At 53.8% G+C, this 24,729-nt stretch overlaps 1 protein-coding gene and 1 pseudogene across 15 annotated transcripts in view; one reads left to right on the top strand and one right to left on the bottom strand.

Moving 5' to 3' along the window:
* The window catches only part of PCBP3 (poly(rC) binding protein 3), a 249,420-nt gene that overhangs the window by 121,343 nt on the left and 103,348 nt on the right, over positions 1–24,729 (top strand). The gene's annotated exons all lie outside the window — the stretch shown is intronic.
* Positions 4,960–5,031, bottom strand: LOC131826111 (U4 spliceosomal RNA; annotated as a pseudogene).

A 24,729-nucleotide genomic window follows, 5' to 3' on the forward strand; every position in this document is an offset into this window, starting at 1 on the left:
TCTCACTCGGACTCGGGCCTCGTCCTCACGTCTGGTTGCTCCCTTTGCTTGACCGTTTCTTCTGAGGTTCCTAACCTTGAATTGCACCCTGACCCCTTAACCGCACTTGGCCGCGGGCGGGCGGAGAGGGCCTCCTGACGGGGACGAGCTCCCCCTGCTCGTGTTCTGGCCTCTCAGCCGCCGCCGGGCTTCTCCGTCTGTCCCCTTCCCCGAACAGGCTGCCTTGTAGGGAGACCGCTTGTTCCTCCGGTAATGCCGTCCACACGCGTGGTGACTGTCGCTCCTTGTCTGCAGAGAGCACGTACGCTGTCTCCGGCCACACTCCGTTGTCTTCAGGTCGGACACAGAGTGATGGCAGCGGGAGGTCGAAGGGGTTGGGACTGACTGGATGAGGCGGGGGAGCTGAATTGCTGTCTGAGTCAGCAGTCACTCAGCAGTAGGACACGTGCCCCCGTGTGCCAGGCCCCGGTCCGTACGGGGTCAGATCCGCAGCAGACACTCCCCAGGGAGCCATCACAGGTGGACCACACGGCGGACAAGTCCGAAGCTGTCGAGCTCTGCGGATGAAGGGGGAGAGAGAGCGGTCGTGAGCGGGTGCATCGTGAGTCTGCTGGTGCCTACACGTGGGTGCGGTTGAGAGTTCCCCTGTGTGGGCACGCGTGTGCCAGGACGGACAGCAGTGTGCATGTGCGTATGCAGGTGTGCACAGTGGGGGGTCGTGTTTGCGCACACAGGGGTGAGAGGTTGGGGTCAGTGTGTGCATGTGCACGTGTGTGATCGAGGGTTTTCACGTGGACATGTGTGCACCCAGTTGGACGCTATTGAATATGCGAGCACAGCTGTGCACAGTTGGGGTTATTGGTGACCAGAAGGGGCACCGGAGTTGGCCTCATTGAGAAGGTGACCCTTCGGTCAAGCTGTGAGAGTGAGTGAAGGAGCGAGGAACCAGCCAGGGTCCGTGTGGCGGTGCTGAGCAGGGGCAGGTGTTAAGATGGCTGGTCTGAGCCACCATAAGAGCCTTTGCTCTGAGTGGGCGGGGACAGACCTGAGTGCAGTTAGGGTCCTGCAGGGTCATTCTGGCTTCTGGGTGGAGGAGAGGGGCTCAGGGGACCCAGGGTGGAAAGCAGGGGCGTGTTCAGAGGGGCTACTGCCCGAGCCCAGGGAGGTGGTGTGCGGAGGCAGTGAGGGATGTTTGGCAGGTAGGGCCAGGGGACCTTCTGGTGTGGAGGGAAGTGACAGGTGATGGGGGGTGGGCAGGGGTGACTGCGAGGGGTGAGGCCAGCCCGGAAGGATAGTGAAGGCCGGAAAGGAGCTGTCCTGAGTGCTGGCTCTGGGGCAGGTTCCGGGAGCTCCGTCGACATTTGGGTGACCAGTGAGCACTGAGGGGCCAGGCTAGCCTTGAGCTGGGGGAGGGTGGCTGGAGGTGTGGACCTGGGTAGAGGCCATGCAGGCTGCACTCCACGAGGGAGGGCCAGGAGGGAACAGGATCAAGGACAGGGCCCGGGCATCCTGCTCACGACCGGCTGAGATGGACTGCGGGGGAGCCAAGGGACCGAGGGGACAGCCGCGTGCCACCCCTGCCTTCGGCCGCCATCGGGCAGGAGGACTGGGACTCACGCAGGTCCCGGGCGGCTTGCACGTTGTCGATGGGCAGGGGGACATGTGTCACAGTGGGTGTCGATGGGCAGGGGCGACGAGGAGCGACAAGGGTCGTTTGGAGAGCACTTTGGGAGAGGGGCCCGGAAGAGCTGTGGCCGGCAGCGGGAGAAGCTGGGGCTTTCTGTGCAGCCGAGCCCCCTCAGAGCTGTGGAGGGCAGGGCGGTGGGCCTCTGGGGCAGAGGGAGGGCAGGCAGCCTCGGAGGTTGGAAGACGAAGGGCTCCGGGAGAAAAGTCCCCCGTCCCGTGAACCGCCGGGGTTACTCACGTCTGACATACAAGAGAAGGTACGGCGCGTGGTTCAACTTCAGCTCCGCGCGGGAGAGTTGGGAGATCGGGCGGCACGGCCAGACCAGGGAGGGGGCGGCGAGGATGCTGTGTGCCCTGCGTGTGGTCTGGGGTGCGAGCTGGAGCTGTCTGTGTTGTCCTCCAGGGACTTGCGGCTGCTCTGGGACAGGCGTGGTTGCCAGAGTTACGCTTCACAGCGTTGTGGCTTTTGCCAGGGCAGGGCAAGAAAGCCAGGAGGACAGAGGAGCCGCTGAGTGCGAGGAGCCGGTGCTGGTGACCACGCGGACGGGACGCAGGAAAGGGGAGGCCAGAGTCCGGAGGGCGGAGCCGGGGCGGCGGAGACAGCAGGCGGCATGGCTGACGTTCTTCGAAGCTGGTGGCAGTTGTAGATTAATCTCCACCAAAGTAGAACACAACCAAGAAATTGTTTAAAAATACAACTACTTTTTCCAGTTAGGGAACAGTACTTGTTTCTATGGTAACTGCCAACCCTTTAACTACACGGCAAGTGTTGTGTAGTGACACGGGGTAATTACAGACAACAGGGAAATTGCAGGGTAACTTTTAAGTAAACACAAAGCAACTGCGCGGTTAGGCTCCGCTCCTGAAAGTGAGAACGTGCTTCATCTCCGGCCTCATCTGCTCGTGAGCTCTGCCTCGGACCCCAGCAGGCCGGGCAGGGCCGCCGGTCAGTCACAGCCCGGCCTGGCTCCCAGCATTGAGGGGTGGGTCCTGCTCGTCATCGCCTCCCTGTCCCCAGGCCCATTCAACCTGCACCTCGGAGGACCACTGCCCCTGCGGCCAGGCTGGGAAGCAGAGGGGGCCACACAAAGGGCTCCAGGTCAGAGCTGCTGAGAGTAATTTTCCCACCAGATCGTTACAAAGGGTCTTTCTAGACTTTGGGTAGCTGGTCGGCTGGCTATGAGAAGAAAACCTAGGTAGGGGTTTCTCTTGGCGGCGGGGGGGTGGGGGATGACCGTGCAAATCAGCCCCCAGATCGTTCTTGTGCAGATTGGAACAGGATGGTTACCTGAGAATATACGGCTGCTGTCACCCTGTCCGGAATCCCCCAAGAGGCAGAAATTTTAAGATAACAGAAGCACAGAAATTCATGACATGAGATGAAAGCAGGATAACTGCAGTCCAAGGGTCCAGGGTTCTGCTTGGTTATTCAGAGGTAGAAACAGGCCATGCTTCCACACTCAGATGTCCCCGAAGACAAGTGGAAAGGCCTGATGCAGAGAAGAGTGAGAATGCAGACAGTTGTCTCAGGGCCCGTGGACCCCAGGAGTCTCAGAGAAGCAGGGCCAGGCAGCCCCTCCAGCCCTGCAGAGTGTGCAGCAAGGTCAGGGAGGGGAGCATCCGACTCCCACTGCAAGTGTCTGCTCTGGGCCAGGGCAGTCCAGTGATGTGTCCCAGCCGGCCACCAACTCCAGAGAGCGGCAGGGAGCTACTGCAGAGAACAAGACTCGAGCACGTGCGGCACCAGGTCCCAGCCCTTCGGCAGCAGAGGCCCACCAGACTGAACAGAGCTAGTGTCCATGATGGGCAAACCAAGCCTGTTAAAAGCGGAACTGTGGGCATCGCCCAGAGCTGTCATGCATCTGAGAACCAGCAGTAAAGGCAGCAAACACAGCAAAACACGATGCACAAGGGAAGAGTCTATGGCACGAAGAGAAGGCGACTCCTGAAGGAAGACATTGCTCCTTCGAAAGAAGCCACCAAAGATTTGGGAAAGTCAAAGTAGAATCATTGGGATGGCTCGAATCACAGAACAGACCGAAACAAAGAAAGAATGGGTGATTGGACAGATAAGCCAAGGATTATTCCAGAATGCAGACCTGAAGGAGCCAGAGCTATCCTAGAACACAGATCCTTGGGTACTGAGAGCTGTTCTGAACTGCAGATCTAGAGGCCTGAGAGCTATTCTGGAACAAAGATCTGGAGGAGCCTGAGCTGCTGAGGAGTGACTACTTCAAGGACCTAGCAGCGGGGAGGGTGAGTGCGTGGTGAGACCGAAGTGAGTTGGAGAAGCTCCATTTTCTGTCTCCTAGAAGTCTGAGAAGGAGAGACAGAAAGCTGAGGAAGGGTAATGGGAAAAGAACCCTGCTCCGAACCCAGAATGCATCAGATGGTAAATGTTGAGCAGGAGAAGTGAGAAACCACGCCACCAGGAGACATTCGGGTCAAATTCCCGAATCCCGCCAAATAGAGAACTCCCGAAAGTTGTGAGCAGGAGGAGCCAAGGTCTGGTTTTCAACTGGCATTGAGAGTCTCAGCGATCAGTTTGTAGCCTAGAATTAATTCGATCGATATCTTCAACGTACTTGGGAACAATGATCCTCAACCTGGGATTCTAGTGATAACCAGACTAGATTCAAATAGAAAGACAGAGGAAGGGTACTTTCATGTAGTCAAGGACTCAGAGGTTACCAGACTTACCCCTAAGACGGACAAAGTGAGAAAGAGACAACCGTCTAGAACGATGTTAATCCAGTGTGACGTGTAGCTACCTCTAAATAATTTTTGATGCATATTGCTATGCAAATTGAATAGTTGAAAATAATCTCGTGTGTATATAGTTTTATGGTGATAAGTAGGAGAAAAGCACACATTTCCTAAATCCTAAGTCTTTCAGGGAGTGTGCGGGCTCTTCCTGGACCCGTGGTGACATAAATGGACATTGAGGCCAGCTCACGATGTGCTGGCGGCCACCTGTCAAGGCACAGATTGGACACCTGCAAATCTTGTCAAGAAAGAACTCTGGAACAAAGAAAACCTGATTAAGTCACCAAGAGTAGAATAGAAGGGAAAAAATTAGAAACAGAAGTCATAGAAGGTATGTAAGGTAAGACATTATGTAGGGATTAGTTCAAATATATGTTAAATTTCTCTATTAAAAGGCAAAACTCAGATGGTCTTAGAAAAGACAATGACAGTGACACAGGAACAGAAAAGCTATTAATGGGAAGGGTACTAAGCAAATGCGAATCACCGGAAAGCAGGCCTGGCAACCTTGTTTTCAATTAGCAATAATCGCACCGCGGATGAACCTCATTGGGTACGGTACTGCCACTGCGCAAAGCTGCATCCTGTGTTCAAGAAAAAGACAAAACACACTAGATGGGACAGAGATACTTCATTTTAGTAAGCTTCAATCCTCTGAGAAGATGCACTGGGGAACTTTTATGTATATAAGTGCATAGCTGTAAAATTTATGAAGGAAAAACTTCCAAGAATAAAATTATGAAGGAAAGACTTCCCAGTGCTCGGAAACTTGAACCGAGAAGTCGAGAAGACAGAAAAATGCCCAGAGTTCCGAAGGGTTGGCGCCGCGCCCTTCACAGCCTCGGCTCTCACCGCGCAGGACGCCCTGCCTCCCCGCCTCCTTCCCTCCCGGGCTGTCCACACACCGGGCCATTCGCAAGCAGACTTAGCGTGAATTGGGTTTTGAAGAAAGTCTTATTTTTCAGCAGGAGAAATCACGAAGTACAATAAAACTGGGGAATACCCCACAAGATGCGAACCAGAAATAACCCAGACTTCATTATGTGCCTGGAGAGTTGGGACGCTTTTAAGTAAGGCATAAACTGTTTCCAAAGCACGGAAGAGGAGACGACAACACGTGTCAAAACGTGAAGGGTGCCGCCGGCCCGTCTCTGGAGAAGACGTCAGGAAGCCAAACCGTTTCCAATAAAGCAAGCAGCCCGGAGAGGGAATCAGCAAATAGCTGTGACCAAAGAGGAGAAATTAGTGCAAGTGAGGGTAGAAATGACAACGGCCGAACAAGGAAACTTGCCCCTGGGTGCAGTAAATCCTGGAGAAGACCATGGAACAGTGGAGCTAACCGTTAGCACTTCTCAAGGGGAAAAGGCAAGACTTCAACCAGAAAGTAGATGCAAGTGCCTTTGCGGAAGGTGGTAGAACGCTCAGAGACTGCTGTTTCAAGAAACTCCGTGCAGAGAGACTAGAAAATCTCGATAGTAGGAATGATCTTCTAGAAAAACTGTCAATTAATGAAAGGGCCTCAGTATGATGTGATAAGTCAGCATATCCTGTCACTATGGAAGTGACCAAAGTGGGGCTCGGGGATCCCACTCCCGTGCCACTAGAGCGGTCCTACACACCCTAACGCATCCTAAAGGAAATTTATTTTATTTATTATTTTTTTAAAAACATTTTATTAGAGAGAGAGAGAGCATGACAGGGGTGAGGGGCAGAGGGAGAAGCCGGCCCCCTGCTGAGCAGAGGGCCCGATGTGGGACTTGATCCTGGGACTCCAGGACCATGACCTGAGCCGAAGGCAGTTGCTTAACCAACTGAGCCACCCAGGTGCCCGGAAATTTATTTTTAAGGTCTGTAAATTGTTTTACGGCACAGAAAACCTCAGAGTTCCCCTAGCCACTTTATGAGATCAGCAGATTGTGCAGGTGATCTTAAAATCCCGTCGGTAGCTCTGCCTTCTGGGGACAGCTGCGCGTACCGTGAATAAAATGTCAGCGGAGGAAATGGGCTGTGCGCCCGCTGATCCGAGCGCCGCTTGCTTGCCGAGGAGCGCGCTGCACAGCGACCGCCCGCCGGCCGCCCCTGCTGCCTTCCCCCTGGCCGCACTTGGTTTTGCTTTTGGTTTTAACAAGTTTTCTTCTATTTTTCTGTGTTGTTTATTTAGTCTCGTGGGCCGTCTAATTTCATCTTAGTTTCTTGAAGTGATTTTTATTCCTGAATCTTTCCGTGAATTCTATGACCTAATTTCTGAGTTTTTCTAATTCTGACCAATTTTTCATCTCCTCCCTCGTCTTAATATCTTTTAATCACTTTAAAGATATCAGATTTTTTTTTCTTAGTGTGTCTGTGACGTATGTTTATTGTAAGCAAGGAAGTGATTTTGTTCCTTATTTTCTTTTATCTTTAAAAACACTCGTTGTGGGATTTGACTTCACATGAAGTTCATTTTCCTGACCTTCTGAGAAGGGAGGCATGGTTTATAATAGCATTTCTAACTTCACAGCTCTAGAATGCCCTCTTCTGTTATTTTTATGAAGTGTTTAAAAACATGGGCTTAATAAATGAAGCGAGAGTGTGTCTGGTGGCTGGGCCCGGGGAGCGGGTGGTCGGGGAGTGGCTGGGAGCATGGCATGGGTGTCAGATGCTCGGGTTGCCGGCATCGTGCCGTGGTTCTCTGGCTGTCCCTGTTCGTAGGAAATACACACGCGCGTGCTCACAGCCCAGGAAGGCGGCGGCCCGCCGCTCCCGACGGCCTGGCTGGAGGAGGCCGACGAGTCAGGGAGCGCATGGATGAGTGAGGAGCACGCGGGCCACAGGGGGAGCAGCGGCAGCGACAAGCGATGCATGGAAGTTCCTGGGAATAGTTTCTGAGACTTCTTGAAGTTTCAGATTGATAAAAGGTTGTCAGAGAAGTGCAGTCAGTTCTTCACTGGAGACCGGGACGGCCCTTCTCCGGCCAGCGCCCCCAGACTCTGGCAGCAGGACAGGCCGGGCTGTGCCGGGCAGGGGTCTGCCAGGGAGCTGCGGCCCCGTGCGGCGTCCGGATGCTGGAGCCAGACTTTCTCTTGTCTTGGTTTCCCAGTACTTCCTTCCGGGTGGACTGTCAGTGAGAACTAACGAGCGCCTCAGGACAGAGTGACACACACGGAACTAGAAGAGGACGGGCAGCCTCCTGCAGTCGCGTCCGGGTTTCTGAGCCGCGAGGCCCCAGGTCGGTGTCTGGCGGAAGGTCTGGCTGCGTGTGCAGCTCCTCACAGTGGCCGAGGTCACCCTTCTCCACCGTCACGTGTAAAACCGATGGATTCTGTGCGGTTGTCGCGGACGTCCGGCGCACGCACCTGGAGCCAGCTGGTGGAAGCGGCTGCGTGGCTGGGAGGCCGAGGGCAGAGGGCACAGAGAACTGGGCTCCCGCTAAGCCCGGGGCAGCGTGGGCACCGGGCACACAGCTGCTTCCCGTCCGGAGCTCTCTGCGTCCGAGCAGAGCCCGTCCCTGCGTGGGCCACCGCTCACGGCCACTAAGAGCAGGACACAGGAGCTAGCCTGGGGACCCCGAACCCAGTGGACCACATCCTGGCAGCGACCTTGGACCAGGTCCCTGGGGAGTGGGGATGCCGTCTCCTTTTGCAGATAGAGGCCCTGGCGACAGAGGAAACGTGCGGCCTGCAACACCTCAGGGACGGTGGCCGCAGCTGGCCACGGAGCAGGGTCGTGTGCACGGTTTGTGCTCACGAGGTACTCTGAGTCCGGCCTGGCTCAGCGACACGGGTGCTTCTGGAGATGTGTGCTTGGCGGTGACCTTGGGTCCCCTCGGCGCCAGGCCTGCACCGCACCACACAGCCAGCGCCCACCTACGCTGCCCGCCGTCCTCCCTGGCGGCCCCGCGCCCCCCACGTGGGCGTGCCTCCAGGCCACTGCCCTGGAAGGAGTCCCTTCTTTAAGGCCACGCTGGCCATCTGCCATCTGCTCTCCCCACCGTCTCCCCCTCCGTCTCCCCCTCCGTCTCCCTCTCCGGGCCCTTGGGCCTGACAACTGACTTTCCCTCCGGCCCCACCCCGGTGTCCTCCTGGGAGATGAGGCAGCTGAACGCAGAAGCCGCCGACTAGTGACCAGCGCATTCTCGTCGCCGCGCCCGCTGGCCTGCGCCTGGCCCTGGAGGTTCTCCCAGCCCTGCCACAGCACTGCCTTCCTAACCCCTTGTCTCTTTGTCACGCCCGCCCTGCAGGACTCTCCACCTGGATCTAACGGCTGCCGGAGGCCTCTGGTGGACACATGCGTCTGTTGACGTCCAGCCTCGTGTGGTCCCTCGGTGCTGCCCAGGGCCGCTGGCCTGGCCTCACCCGGCTCCTCCATGCCCACAGCACGGGCTGCGGGGGCCTGTCCCTGGGAAGGGGCCAGGTGGCCATGGGAAGGGGTGAGGCCAGTCAGGGTACAGACAGACTCCACATTCCACGCCCTCACTGCGTGTGCTCTTCTCCACTCGGGTCACCGCGGAGACGATCGCATCTGGCTTCTCGCTGGTCTAGTCACTCGGTTGACCCCGTCGCTCCAGAACCACGACTCGCCGCGGCAGACTGCCCTTGCCCGGCTCTGCTCGGAAGCTTCGTGCGCGTTGCCTGCTTTTGACGTAGCTTTCTCTGGAAGGATTCTGGGCGCTGTGTGCCGCGGAGGGCCCATCCCTGCCTGTGCCCGCCGCTGGCATGGCGGGCGCTCGGCCTGTGCCAGCCGCGCAAGGTCAGAGGATGCCGCGGGGACAGCAGGACGGTGTGCGAGCACCCATGTGAAGCGATCTCACTGTGGGGACTCGCGTGTGTGTCACGCTCACGGTGCACTCCCCTCTCGTGTCTCAGTGACGTGTGCTGAGCTGGTCCGCCGTCCTGTGGTGCAGGCTGGCCCTCGGCGAGCTCTCTGGGCTCTCCCCCTCCTTTGCCGAGGGCGTCTTCGTGACCCAGCGTGACCTGTCAGCTGGGCAGCTCGAGGAGGTACTTCCTGTGGGGTGCCTGCCAGCGGGGTCTTAAGGGGAGACCCTGCGGTGAGGCCCAAAGTGAGATCATGAGGGGAAGCCCTGAGGGGAGGCCCGAGGGGAGGCCCCGCGGCGAGGTCAGGGAGGAGCCTGGGGGTGCAGGCAGTGAGGTGCTCTCACGTCACCCTTGCCCAAGAAGTTCGGACGCACACATGAGCTGAGGACAGGAAGCTGTGGAGCTGGGAGCCACGCAGCAGCCACACAGCCCTGCTCTGTGTGCCTGGTTTGGAGCCAGCAACGGGGGACCTGGCCCGGACGGAGGAAAGAGCAGGAGAGGCTCTAAGAGCCCCGAAGGCTTCCTTGCGTAGGACTGAAGCGGTCGCAGGACTGAAGCGGTCGCTGGGGGATCAGAGAAGAGTTCTTGGGAGAAAGGGGAGGGGCAGGAGCAGCTAAGAGTACAGGTCATTCCCCTAGAGCGGGGCCTTGAGAAGACGCCGTGGTCAGGCTCCCCGGCCCACTGAGGTGCGGAGCTGGCTCCTTGTCCTGCTGCTGCTTCAGGTGCCCCGCAGCGAGGTGGGGCCCTCTAGTAAGGGCACCCTCGGGGCATCAGAGCAGAAAACGGTGCAGAGGTGACCAAACCTGGTCTGGTGGCATCTCCGTGGTGGGGCATGGCTGGAAGGACCAGCCCCTTCCAGCGTGCTTCTGGCCCTGTGCGCTGGGGAGCGGTCAGAGAAACTGTCCCCCAGAGCGCGTAGCACAAGGCGGCCTTTCTTCCCAGCCCAGCAGCAGTCAGCAAACCCTGGCCTTGCTTGGACCTGGGCACTATCTCCCAGGACTCCTGCTGGGAGAAATAATACAGCGAGTGCCTTCCACACTGTGCTCCGTTCTGTTCTCTTATCTCTTCTTCTTGCTCTAGAATTATCCCGGGAAAATAAGGCTGAAAATTCTTCATTTGTATATAGCACTTTGCAAATTACAGGGTACTTTCTGTAACGCTGAAAGGTGGGTATTTTCTGTCCCTATTTAGAATGAGGAGCTGAATCTGAGAGCAGCTGAGTCATTGGGATTAGCCCAGGCCATGGAGTTGAGGGTTCTCTGCGGAGCAGCAACCCCCGCCCCCCGCCAGGGACCAGGATCACAGGCTGGGGAGTGTCCACACCCCAGGGGAATGTCTTCTTGGGGTCTGAGAGCCCCCCCACCTCTGGAAGCCTCAGTGCTGGTGCAGATGCCACCATACCCAGGTCTGCGTCCTCCTGGAAAGTCTGTTTCATTCCACTTGCCTCGTAGAAAAGGAGCTGCCCCTGCCCCAGCTCCCACCTCCTACTGCCCCACTGAGGAGCCGGAGGAGGCACGCCTGCCCACCCATCTGCCTGCGGATCTATCTCCAGACCTCTTACCGGAGAACCTAACAAAAGTCAGGCAATGACTGGTGGGCAGAATTCCAGGATGGCTCCCCAAATTTTCACTGGTATGCAAACCTTGCTTAACTTCTTCCTTTAAAGGGGGTGGGACATGGGACATTGCCCCCTGGCTGTTACGTTGCCTGGCAAAGGGATTTTGTAGATCTAACTAAGGCTTCTCATTAGTTGACTTTGAGTGAATCAGAAGGAAGCTGGTCTAGGTGGGCCTGACCTAATCACATGAGCCCTTTCAGTCTGGATCTGGAAGTCGGAGCTAGAGGAAGACAGATTGGAAGCATGAGAAGGTTCGAGACGGGGGAGGTTTTCTGTTGTGGTCCTGCACCAGGGAGTGCAGTGGCGTCCGGGAGTTGAGAGCGGCCCCCACCCGACAGCCGGAGAGGGACCTGTCCCTCGTACAGCCACACGGACCGCACCGAGCCGCAGCCCGAGTGAGCCTGGAGGAGGGCCCCGGCTCCGGGCGATGGAGCAGGCGGCCTCCTGCCCCTGGGAGCCTTTCTCTCTCGAGAACCGGTTTCTCTGTGTTGACAGCTCTGCCTGCGCACTCAGGGCCGCTGCTCTCAGCCCTGAGCCACGGTGACTTCTTCAGCGAAGAGAAGCGGTGCCCAGTGAAGTTGGGAAGTGGGGTGCAGACGTGGCCCGGCACCCCACGAGCCTCTGTGGGGCTGGACGCGACGGGGATGCCGGGGATGCCGAGAGCAACAGCTGCTTTGTCCTGTCGTGTTTTGTTTTTAAGGGATTAGCCACTCGTCTCAGGGCCATTTTGCAGGTACTCGGGATTTCTGTACGGATGAGACCTGCCCCCTCTGCCGGCAGCTTACCGCATGTCCTCGCACCCGTCCCGAGGGCTCTGACGTACTCCTCAGTGGCGTTTGTCTTTTCCTACAAAAAAGCCGTGTTATGACTCATCCAACTGTTTTTCTCGAAAACTGGTTTATTTCGCATGTCTGCACTCCCGGATGAGCATCCGCGTCCGCACGTGGTCGGCCTCCCTTGAAGTTGCACACTTGCGCTGGGCGGGGGGCGGGGGCTCCCGTGCAGGGAAGTGGCTGGCGGGTCCCTGCTCGTATTCCATCCTGGGCATCCGGTCGGACTTGGGCGTCTGCCTGGTGCAGATCTTCCACAGCCCCTCTTCAGGCCACCCTTGGTCATTCCGGACGTCCTGCTGTAGGTCTCTGATGTACGCGTCACCGACATCTCGTAGGTCTCACTTGTGCCTCTTTAGCTTGTGTCCTGCCATCATAGTAAACTGTGTCCTGGTGGCCCTCGTAGTTTGGGGCAGAATTACGTGATCACCAATAATAACTTAAATACCCTTTCTTTTCAAGTATCTGCTGTTTCCAGGTACCTCTAATTCGCCAACTGTATGGCCCGAATTTTTAGAATGGCGTCGAACGATAGCCTTGTGTTGTGCCCGGCTTGTGTTTGGGCGTCAGCCCCCCAAGGCCGCACGGCCGCCTCTCCCAGCCCGGAGCCGTGGGCCGCCGCTCACGCACAACTGGCTCATCTTTAAAGTGAGTCCGTTTTGGCTGCTCTCGTGTCCCTTTCGGAAGACCTCTCGTCCCGTGCTGTTGTCCTGCCTGCCCTGGCCCTCCCAGCCTCCGGGAACCTTCCTTCCAGACTTGACGTAGGTTCCTTTTGTTGCCTGCGTTAGGTACTGCAGTGCCTCGAAGTGTGGTCGTCCTGCTTGCTCTCCCGGCTCTTCACGTGGGCTCCGTGGTTCCACGGGAGACTCTCTCCCCAGATCCAATCCAGATCTGGCCATCTGGCCTCCCTCAGTGTCTCCTTGGACACCCCGCAGGAGCCTGATCCCGGGGCCTACGCTTGTCCTCCCGACCCTGAGAGTCACTAGCCTCTCGCCCTTTCCCACCTGCCCTGCCTCCTCTCACCGCATCCACCGCTGGTGCACGGTCTTCCGCGTCCCACGAGCACTGCCCCGTCCCCAGAGGCTCGGCCTGCCGCAGATGGCACAGGCAAGGCCACCGATCGGGAAGGCCGCCGAGCTGCCAAGTGGAACTCTGCCTGGCCCGTCGGCGCTTGAGAGGGGCCGGCCTTCCTTAGCCCCCGAGCCGGGGGAATCGGGAGGGCGGGGCTTCACTGGCAGTGCTGGGCCCCGGACACAGCGTGGGGGACAGACCCGGCCTCCACCTGGGATGGCAGCCTGGCAGTGACCAGGGAGCCTGACGGTGCCACATCCCGGCGACCCGCGGTCCTGTTGCTCAGAACACACAAGAGAAAAAGCAGGCGTGTGAGCGCAGGAGACGCACACAAACGGGTGCCCCTGTAGAGATTCAGAGATGCGTGTGTCTACGTGGTGAATCCCGACGGCACGAGCGGGAGCAGGAGCAGCCGTGGGACCAGCGCATAACGTGCCCTTGCTGCCAGCTTCACACATCTGCTTACGGAGCCCTTCTCGGTTTCATCCGAGGACAGCCTAAAAGATGAGAACGTGGCCGGCCGCTCGCGGTCCTGCCTGCCTTCCACGGCGGCCGTGGCTCCGAGCGAGCTCTGCTCCCAGACCGCACGGCCTTCACCGTCAGGTGTGCGTGGGGCACGTGGCGGGCTCGCAAGTGGACAGTCCGCTTCCAGGGAGTGGGGTGACAGCCGCAGGCCTCGTCACGTGGCAGCCAGAAGATGTCAAGTGAGGACTCCAGGGAGAACGTTCGGCCGTCTCAGGACTTGGAGCTCCAGGGGGCGGCTCCCCACGCTGTGTGGTCTCCTTCCCCTGGGAGGACAGTCCATAGGCATTGTCCCCTGGGCACAGCCAGCCAGCCGGGCGCTGAGCCTGAGAGGACGTGTGGCCAGTTTTTGTGGGGAACCTGCCGCCAGGGTGCCATCTGGGGACCTCCTCACGCTTGTGGCACCTTCCAGAAATGGGGCTTCTGGGGGCCAGAAACTGGGTGTAGCTGCGGCAGTGAGAGCTCCCAGCTCAGCCTGGCCCCAGGTAGCCCTGAGGGACATGGCCCCTCCTCTCTCTGCCACCCGTGCTGTCCCCTGTAGAGTCAGGCCCATCTGGTGGCTGTCTGTAGGGTCCTAAGAACTGTGTTCACCAGACTCACTCTCTGCCATTGCCCCGCTGAGCCCCATGCCACCAAGACCTGTGCTCAGGGCTTGTCCATGCTACAGCCAGCCCTTACCGTGAGCTACTTAAGGTCAAGGTCCTGCCGTGCTCCTGTAGTCCCCTCCACCATCCCCCATCCCAGCCCAGCAGTGGCCACTGCCACGCTGAGGAGTGTGGGCTGCGTGGGGAGGCTGGCTTGTGGCCTGGGCTGGCCTGTGTGGCCGAGTGAGGCTTGGGGGAGGCTTGGGAATGACATGGCACCCTCTCCTGAGATACCAGCTTCTGGGGGTGGTTTGGGGCCCCGCTAGGTCTTTCTGGCTCTCAGACAAGCAGGTCCTACGGTTGCTGTTAGTCACAAAGTCGTCACTATGGCAATTAAATTGTCCAGACTCACAGGCTTAGTTAAAGCAGTGAGTGCTAGCTGACCAATGGACACACATGATAAAATTATCTTTTTTTTTTTTTTTTTTTTCTGATTCTTGATGATAAGGGCAAAAAGATCCTGTGTCAAATTTAGGTCCTATTAGAAGTAAGAGTTAGAAAGAGAGAGTATCTTCCAACTTACGGAAGAAGAAAAACAAAATGTTCAGGACCTGTCTCAGCGGGGCACTCCGGATATGCGTGAAAATATGTTTCACGTGAACCAAAACAGTAACTAAGAAAACTGAAATGACTTAAGAAAATGTAGCAAGTGAGATTAATTATATAAGTACTGATGATAAACGGGAATCCTCAAACTCTCCAGTTTCAGAGCAGAGGTTCTGAGATTGATCTAGAAACTGAAACAACTCTGACACTTCAGGATGACACACGTAAATGAAGGTTGGGCTACTCGGATGGCACGAGGGGCCCGGCGGTCCGGAACATCGCTGCGGCTGCAGAGACGCGTGCAGTTCTAGGCTGAGCGCTGCCTCCCAGCCTCATGTTGAAGCCCAAGCATCCCCACCCACCTCCGAGTGTGGCCTTGTTGCGAGGGGATTTAGACACACACCAGCCGTGGATGCGCAGAGGGAGGGCTGTGTGACGACCCAGCAGAAGACTCCGCCAGCCCGCAGGAGCGAGGCCTCGGGAGGAGCCAGCCTTGCCCACGCCTGGACCTCGGCCGGCCGCCAGGACCAGGAGGAACTGTCTGTCGTTTAGGCCCCGCAGGCTGTGCCGTTGCACTGCAGCAGCCCAAGCGGAGACCATATTTACGGAGGGGTTTGTCACCGTCTGGAAAAACGTCATTTGACCCAGCAGTCCTGTTTCTAGGACTCGGTCTCAGAGCATCAGTGGCAAAAAATCAGAAAGGAGGTGCGCACAGGGGCGTTCATGGTGGTGTTCTGCCAGCAACAGCGATGGGAAGTGACCCATCTGTCCACCCGTGGCTGAAGCAGTTGCGGTGAATTCGTACCGGGGAGGATGTGCGGCTGTAGAAAAGAGACGGGTATTTCTGTGTTCTGATTTAGCGTGATCTCTAGAACAGTAAGTAAAAAAGAGACGAGCAAGGGGCCGGCGGCTTATGGTATAAAAAGGTGGACTTCTACATAGACAAATGCTTATGTGCCTAGCATACTCACCTGTATTTTCTAAAAGAAACAATGGAAGAATACACCAGAAACTAGTTTTCTATTACTCGTGTTATCTATATTAGAAGGAAGGAACCAAAGGGGGACCAAAATGGGAAGAATTCTTTTTTTTTTTTTTTAAATATTTTATTTATTTACTTGACAGAGACAGAGATCACAAGTAGGCAGAGAGGCAGGCAGAATGAGAGGGGGAAGCAGGCCCCCCGCTGAGCAGAGAGCCCGATGTGGGGCTCGATCCCAGGACCCTGAGATCATGACCTGAGCCGAAGGCAGAGGCTTCACCCACGGAGCCACCCAGGTGCCCCAAGAACTCTTTATTTTTTTTTTTAAAGATTTTATTTTTATGAGAGAGAGCGAGCGAGCAGGCAGAGGAGCAGAGGGAGAGGGAGAAGCAGACTCCACGCTGAGCTTGGAGCCCCATGCTGGGCTCCATCCCAAGATCCTGAGATCATGACCTAAGCCGAAATCAAGAGTCTGTCACCTAATCAACAGAGCCACCAGGTGCCTCAGAAATGGGAAGATTTTTATATAAATTTTATATAATTTGACAGAGTCATGTAAAGATTTGGGGTAATAAACACTTAAATCAAGAAAACAATGAGAAAGCAAGTCCTAACTGTTGAAAATATATGGAAATCAATTAGTTTAAATATATAAATGTCAAGTTGGTATTGCAAGCAAATGGGACAAATCAATCATGGCAAGTGGCTATCCCCACGGCCATGCCGCTCTGTCATACGGCTCCACAGACAACTGGTAATAATATGGCCACCCTTGCTCTCACGCTGGCCTTTCTGTTTGGGCAAGTCCTTCCGGTCTGCCCCGTCTGGGGTTTCCTGCGTTCCTAGCCGTTTTCGCTGTCTGTGCTCCATTCGGACCTTCTCTGTTGACCGCCCTTCAAGGTCACTAACCCGGGCTTCTGCTGTGTCCATTGAGTTTCTTCTTTCATATTTTGGAAATTTTCAGTTTTAGATGTGTTTTTTCTTTAAATTTTCATTCTTCACTGAGATAGCTCATGTTCATTTTGTCTCCCATTTCTCTGCTTTCTGTCACATCATTGTCATTGTCACAGCCACTTTGAGATCTCTGCTGATCTGACTGACTGACCCCCCTCCACACGTGCCCCCACCCGCTGCTTTGTCTCCGGAGCCCGGCCTCCCACTGCTGCTCTTCGGCCTGGCGGGGAGTTCTCAGCGGCCCTGGGCGTCCTGAGGAGGAGCCGGGAAGCACTGCAGGGCTCTCCATGGGTCCCCTGTGCTCTGGTGGGGACAGAAAGGGCAAGTGGGTCACCTGGGCCCTCTCAGGGCTCACGTTCTGCTAGGACAGACCTGTTTCCGTCCGCGGCTCACGTTCTGCTAGGACAGATCTGTTTCCGTCCACCTGAGTCCCAGGCCGTCGCCCTCCCTCCCCGTCACCTCGTGTGGCTTCAGCAGAAAGCACGGGCTGCTTATTGGCTGGGGTCTCTGCTCCGGCTGCCCACACTGGCTCCCCCTGCACCGGCCACGTGCCCTGTGCCTCCTGGTGCGTTTCGCGAGTCCCAGCATCTCACTTCATGCAGACTCAGCGAAGGATCCGCCAAAGACAGGAGGAATATTTCAGACAGATTTTTAGGGTTCCTTCTCCAGAGCTGACTCAGCAGCCCCTAAATTCAGTCTCTGCACGCCAGCCTGGAGGACACCCTGATTCTGGAATCAGGCGCGAGCAGGGCGAATGCAGGGCTCACCTCCAGTGTCCGCCTTCCTGACGGTGACCGTCCTACGTTCGTCATCCAGCTCTCACTGTGGTTTCCCTGTTTGTGACCCAACCCTGACGGTCCTGACCCGTGTGCACACTGAAGGATCAGGCGAGTCGGTGATCAGACTGATGTCATCAGAAAACAAGGTTTTTAGCCTAATAGAAAAAGACGTGTTTGTTGAAGATTTTTATCAAGCATGGTATGGAAAGTTCTCAAATGATTTTTCCTGCATTAATTGAAATGATCATTTTCTGCCTTTACCCTGTTAACTTGGTAAATTACTTGATATATTTTGGGAACGTTAAACTATTCCTGGTGTAAACCCTCCTTGGCCTTGATGCTTGAATTTTTTTAAATTTTAATTAAAAAAAATTTTTTTTTTTGCTAATATTTTTATGAGACATTTTATACCTATAGTCACAAGAGGGGGCTCTAATTTTTGTTTTTATCTTTGTCAGACTTAAAAATCGGAGTTGAGCTTGACTTGTACAGTGACTTTGGAATGACGTCCTCATGCTCTGCTTTTTGGAGGCACGTGTGTGCGATTGCTAGGAATACGTATGCTGGCATTTCCCAGGGCCTGGCGCCTCCTTGATGGGAAGGCGTTTGACAACGGACTCCATCTTTTCAGCACCCACAGGGTTTGTCCCCTTCCTGGCATTGTGGCTCCAAATGGGCCCGGTTCGTCTCAGCTGGTGTATGTGTCGGCCCAAGCTCGTTCCTCGTAACAGTCCCACACCGCCATTTCGACATCTGGAGGATCTGTCGTGTTCGTTCATCCAGGTGTTTGCTGGCTTTTTCTCTTCGTCTGTGGGTTTTCCATTTGTTTATATATTTACAGGTCACTAACTTTACTTCACTTTTCCTTATTGTTTGTCTCTGTTTTCCTCGACTCCCGTGTGTTTATTATTTCCAGCTGTACTGGCTTCCTGTCGCTGCCCTGAACTGTTACCGGCAACTTGGTGGCTGCAAAGAACACGGAGTTACCGTCTCGCGGTTCTGTGGGGCAGAATCCCAGCAGCGTGTCCCTGGGCTGCAGTTAGGTGGTCAAGCGCCTGCATGCCTTTCTGGAGGATCTGGGGAAGCCCATTTCCTTGCTCGTCCAGGCTCCAGAGGCTTCTCGTCCCCACTCATGGTCCTTTCCTCCGTTGCCCGCCCCCGCACTGTCCCTCTCCAAGCCTTTCCCCATCACTTTCTCTCTGCTGCACGCTGAGGAGGCTCTCCCTCCGGCAGAACGCACGTGGTCGGCGTGCCCCCACTCGGAGCACCCTGCTGGCCTCCCCCGTCTCCTGGCTGACCTTTATCGTGTCCGCAGAGCCCTCTGCCCTGCCAGGCCACATGTCCACCGGCGCCAGGGACCAGGGTTGGGGTACTCTGCCTGCCGCACCTGCCTTCTACTTAATTTGGACTTAATTTACGCTACTTTTTCTAGATTCTTAAGGTAGGAGCTTATATCACTGATTCTGTAGACTTTTCTTTTTTCTTACTATGACGTATTTCTCTCTAAGCTCCGGCTGTGGCTGCCCCTCACAGATTCTGACAGGTGGTTTTCTCATGGGTTAATTATCAAAATATTTGATTACCAAATTTAATTACCAAATATTTCCTTTGACCTGTAAGTTTTGTAGAATGTGTTCATTTTCAGATATTTGGAGAGCTCGGGATACGTTTTTGTTACTGATTTTTAGTTTAGCTCTGTTGATACACAGATACACTCAGTGTGATTTCTGTCTTCCCACATTATTAGAGCTGCTTACGGGCTACCATACTGTCGTATGCAGCCTTTTCTGCTTGGCTTCTGTCACTCACTGCGTTCAAGGCCCTCCATGTCTTCTCACGGCATGACAGCTCATTTTTTTCTAGCGCTGAATATTCTCCCCTTTCTCTGGGCGGACCGTAGGATTTACTTTGTAACCCATACTCTAGCACGGCTCATGGGAAAAGTTCTAGGAGCAGCCACAAAACAGTAGTTGTAAACACCCTGATTGTGGTCGCTCTGTACTATTTTATAATACTGAAAGGGTAGGTTTCTTGGAGAAATGGTTTCTTATACACTCAAGGGAGTGTGCAAGATGAGCTGTAACCTCTGGTTTTGACTACAAGTGAGGAAGCTGTTAGGACTAAGGAGATAGTTCCAAAGTCAGACACGGTCCACCCCGACAGGCTCTGGGCGCCAGAGATGTGACATTTTGAACGGGAAAAGGAACAGGTACTACCTGCGTACGTCCCTGCATGAGAGACGGCAGACCCCTAACAATCCCCGAGTCCGAACGCATCTGACGAACGCAGCGGGAAGTCTTCTTGTCCAGAGTCAGTGGGATGAACCAACTTTGTGTATCGACCATCGGTACACAGCCGGGAGAAACCCAGCCTGCGCCTGTCCTTTGCTTCGGAGACTGCATGGCAGACCGTGTGTCCAGCCATGGATGAGCTGAAGGTCTTACCTGTAGAAGCTCATTGTCACAGAGAGAAGTACAGAAGTAGAAGATCACCATTTTGGGATCCCTGATGACATACAGAATCTATAGTGAATCAGTGCCTGCTGCCCTGTGAGCTGATAAGCTTCACAGGGAAGTTCGCGACGGGGACCAGCGCGGGAGGAGGGCAGTCTGCGGTCAGCTCTGCCTTGTGGTCGGACACTGCGGGAAGGCCCCAGCGTCAGCCGGGGGGGAGGGCTGGAGCCCGCGGCCCAAGCAAGCGTCTGGAACTGGCTGCCCTTTTACAGAGCTCAAGGCTAGAGGACATGTCGGCCAGATGCAGAATTTGGAAGATTCTAGGACAGATGACTTGTGGGTTCAACAGATAAAGTGCATGTAGAAAGAGAGGGCAGTTACAAAGGCACTCTGTCACGTTTATTTGGATTATGGTTAAACAGAGCAATTGTAAGAAGATGCCTTTGAGGCGATTGGAAGTTTGAATGGCGTCCAGGTGTTAGATGACATTGAAGGACTTTTCTTGATTTAGTTACAGGAGAATTGCATGGTGGTTACGAAAACTGTTTCTAGATTAAATGTATACTGAAACAGCCCTCTTAGCGCAGTGGGCAGCACGTCAGTCTCATAAATGTGTACTGAAGAACTCATTGATCAAAGAGCATGATATCTAAATTTCATGGCACACAGACTGGCCCCTTGGTTCGGGTCTGGTCTTTGCCTTCAGTGTGGGCCGGGCTGAGGGGGTGCCGCATGCCTCTGTCCTGCAGGGGATGGAACTCAGGGCGTGCTGCCTGGGCAGGAACGCTTGGGGTCCATGTGCTCTGCCCAGTAAGGCCCCACTGTCCCCAACAAGTCACACCTCCCAGGTGGGAGGTTCAGGAGGGCGCCCTACTACCTGGGGTCCTGCCCTGCCCCGTGTTATTCTGTAGACAGCTGGAGGGTGAAGTGGCGAGTAGTCCAGACTGTCACAGATCCCGGAAGAGAAAAGGAAGCCTGAGGTGACACCAAGCTGAACTCAAGACAGTGCCCCGGCACACTTGGAAGATCCTGTCCCATTACTAGGAACGGAGTGACTTGTTGTGTTAGCAGTGTTATGTTAATTTCCCTTTGTCTCGAATACATCCGGCCTCGCATCCATCAGCCTGAAAGAGCCATCCTGGTTTGACTTTCTGTCATTACCGCTTCTGATTCATACTTGCTTCCTCTGAGGAATTTCTGTTAAGGCAGATTGAATCACGGAATTTGGGGTTTTTCCTCCATTGTTAACCGCAGCCTCTCCTCTCCTTCCAAGTTCTGGTTGGTCGCTTCATCCAGATGCCTGGACGGAAGACAAACACGACACCTGACGGAGGATTGATCACGGGCCGGGGGTGTCTGGGGGACGGACGTGGGGGCTTTCTGTCCTCTTCTGAAACGCAGGTGGGGAAGGCGGAGCCACAGGTGCTGGGGGGGGGGGCGGGGGGGGTGGAGGGAGGTGGGAGGGGTGGGCGGCGGCCAAGCTCCAGGATGCGTGGAGGAAGCAGCCAGTGAAAGCCAGGCAGTCTGCACGCACCTCCCCACGTGCTTGCCAGCTCTGCGGCTCCGGCTGGCGTGGGGCGGCCACTTGACCTTAAGACAAGTTGCTTCATCTCTTGGTTCAGTTTCAGATGCTGACAGCAGCTCCTCATTCGAAGAAGGAGCCTGCGTGGAGCCCTTAGCACAGTGCCTGGCACAGAGCAGGACTGTTTGCCGTGATCACAAGTGTTTCACGGCTCGTCCTTTCAAGCTGGAAACTCACTTATCCGCACCGCCCCCTTCAAGTGTTCCCAAGGAGACGTGCCAAAGGAGCAGCTCATTTAATGATAATTCAGCTCGGCCATGATAATTCAGAGGAGGAAAAACGCTTTTATGGCTTGAAAAATATGGATGGCCCTACGGAGGTGGTGGGATTCCAGCTGAGTTTGAAAGATCTTGAAGCTGAGGCAGTAACTTACGGAGAGTGTATCGGTCAGACACCCTCGCGGTGGCCGTGGCGGCCAGCAGGAAGTCATGCCTGTGCAGGCTGGCTCGGCCACGGTCTAAGCCCCGTTCTCCTGTACCAGCGTCTGCCGAGGCGTGTTCTCCTTGGGGTGCCAGCCAAAGCACGAGGGGAGATCTCACACCCAGGAGTGCGCTCAAGCCTCTGCTCTCCTCCTGCCCGCCAGCATTCCAGCGGCCCAGTGCCATCAAGCGCATTGTCAGCGGGGCCTGGGGAAGCAGCGAGGGGAAAAGGGCAGGGGTGCGGAAACTGTGATGTGTGTGTGTGGGAGCAGGTCCGCGATCTCTCGTATCAAATGTCAGAAGCAGAGATTCCGACTAGGCGTGGGGAGCGGGCTGGGGTTCAGAGAGGTAGATGAGTGGGATTCGGGAAGACGGGTGACGGACGGAGAAGATAGGCAGGAGCAGGTGGCACAGAGCCTGGCTGGGGGTCTGATGTGACCCCATGCGTCAGAGAGAGCCACTGAAGGAGAAAAGGAACCGTGCCAGTTACCTACTGCTATGTAAAAAATCACCCCAAAGTCAGCAATTTAAAGCACCAAGTAATGTGTCTCATTGCTTGGCCAGTTCTCCACTCACATGATTGCTCTCTGAAGCCTCGAGTGGGAGACAGTCAACACCACCCTTTTCATGGCTGTGGCTGATGCTGGCTGTTGGCTGGAGCTCAGTATCGCGTCTAGTAATTCTTCACCAGGCCCTGGGTCCTGAAGCGTTTCTCCTTTGTTTTCTCGAGTCCATTGCGGCTCACCAGCAAGGTATAGTTCTAGGTTTATTTGCTTATTTGCTGATGAATGTCCAGTTCCTTTACCATCACTTGTTGAAAAGACAACATCTCATTGGTTTGCACCTTTTTTTAAAAAAAAAAAAAGATTGTATTTATTATTTGAGAGAGAGAGCGTGAGCCAGAGAAGAGCATGCATGAGCGGTGGGAGGGGCAGAGGGAGAAGCAGACTGTCTTCTCAGCAGGGAGTCCCTCTTGGGGCTCGATCCCAGGACCCTGAGATCATGACCTGAGTCAAAGGCAGACACTTAACTGACTGAGCCACCTCGGTGCTGCTGTTTTTGCACCTTTGTTGAAAATCTGTTGACTGTTATTGGGTCTATCTCTGGGTTCTCTGTTCTTCTGTCCCATTGATCTGTGTGCTTATCCCTCTAGAGCTTCATACTGTCCAAATGACAACAGCTATATAGTAAATCTTAAAATCAGTGTGATTTCTTCTACTTTGTTTTTTTAAAATTGTTTTGCCTATTGTAGTTTCCTTGACTTTCCATATATGTGTAGGAATTGTCTTATCTATATCTAAGAAATATTCTTGGGATTTTAGTACAAAATGCATTCAACTTACTATCTATTGGGGGAAGAGGGACATCTTTACTGTGTTGACTCTTCCATTCCTTGATCATGATGCGTCCCTACATTGTTTAGGTATTTGACTTGTTTCATCAGTGTTTGTAGATTTCAGCAGATAAGTACTGTGTATGTTTGTCAGGTTTACATCAAAGTATTTGGTTCTTTAAGTGATTGTAACTGGTGTTGTATTTTTACTTTGTTTCCATGTGTTCATTTCTTGTCCATAGAAATACAACTGACTTTTATATGTGGATCTTGTATCCTGTGACATTTATAAAACACTTAGTGGTTCTAGGAGACTTTGTGTAGATGCCTTGGGATTTTCTCTATAGACTATTCTGTCATCTTTAAATAGGGGTGGTTTGATTTTTCTTTTCCAATCTTATGCCTTTTATTTCCTTTTCTTGCCTTATTGCGTTGGCTGGGGCTACATTGCTGTATTGGACATCTTGCCTTGCCCCTCATCATGGGGCAGGGGGAAGCCATTGAGTCGTCCGCCGTCAAGTATGAGGTTATCTGTAAGTGTTTTGTAGATGCTCTTCATTAAGTTGAAGTTCTCTATTTCTAGTTTGCTGAGAGTTTTTTTTTTTTTTTTTAATCATGAATGGGTGTTGAATTTTGTCAAATGTTTCTTATACATGAATTGTTATAATCGTGATTGTTTTTCTTAATCTGTCAATGTAATAGATTACATTGATTGATTTTTGAATATTGAAACAGTTTTGCATCCCTGCTATAAATCGTGCCTGGTCACAGTGTGTATTTATATTTAAGTATCACAGGATTACATTCACTTGTATTTTGCAAATTTTTACATCCATGTTCACGAAGCATATTGGCCTATAGTTCTCTTTTTGTGTTCTGTCTCTGAGTTTGTTGTTAGGGTAATATTAGCCTCTTGAATTGAGCTAGATGGAGTTCCCTTGTCTTCTTTTGTCTGGAACAGATTGTGTAGAATTGGCATTAATTTTGTTAAACATTAACAAAATTGGGATTCTCCAGTAAATTTGCTAGATCTGAAGATTCCTTTCTCAGGAGGTTTTTAAAGCCATGTTCAATTTCTTTAATAATATAGGGTAACCCAAATAATCTATTTCATAGTGAGTGACTTAGGGTGGTTTGTAGTTTTCAAGGAGTTGCTGTTTCACCTGACTTGTCCAGTTTATAGTGCAGAGTGGTTTGCGGTGTTCCCTTACCGTCCCTTTAATACTGTGGGATTGGCAGGGACAGCCCTGGTGGCGTTTTTAATATTAGTGATTTGTGTCTTTTCTCCTTTTTGTCAGTTTCATTGAGCTTTTTAAAGAATGAGCTTTTTGTTTCATTTATTTTCTCTATTATTTTTCTGTTTCTGATTCCACTGATTTCTGCTCTTACAGTTACTCTTTCAACTCTTCTCTGATTTGGGGGATTCTCTTTCTCTAGTTTCTGAAGGTGGGATCTTAGTGTACAGATTTGAGGCCATTTGTCCTTTCTAATTTAAGCATTTAGTCCGAACCTTTCGCTGCATGCCGCACATTTAGATACACCGTTACTTTCATTTTCATTCATTTGGTGTATATTTCAAATTTCACTTGAAGTTTCCTCTTTGGCTCATGAATTACTCACAAGTGTGTTGTTAAAATTTCTATTGTTTAAAGACATTCCTATTTTTATTTTTATTGATTTCTAGCTTAATTGTAATCAGAGAATGCGTTCTATGTGATCTTAATTCTTATACATTTATTGAGATTAATTTC

This window comes from Mustela lutreola, chromosome 2 (genome assembly GCF_030435805.1).
Source record: "Mustela lutreola isolate mMusLut2 chromosome 2, mMusLut2.pri, whole genome shotgun sequence".
NCBI classification, from domain to species: Eukaryota; Metazoa; Chordata; class Mammalia; order Carnivora; family Mustelidae; genus Mustela; species Mustela lutreola.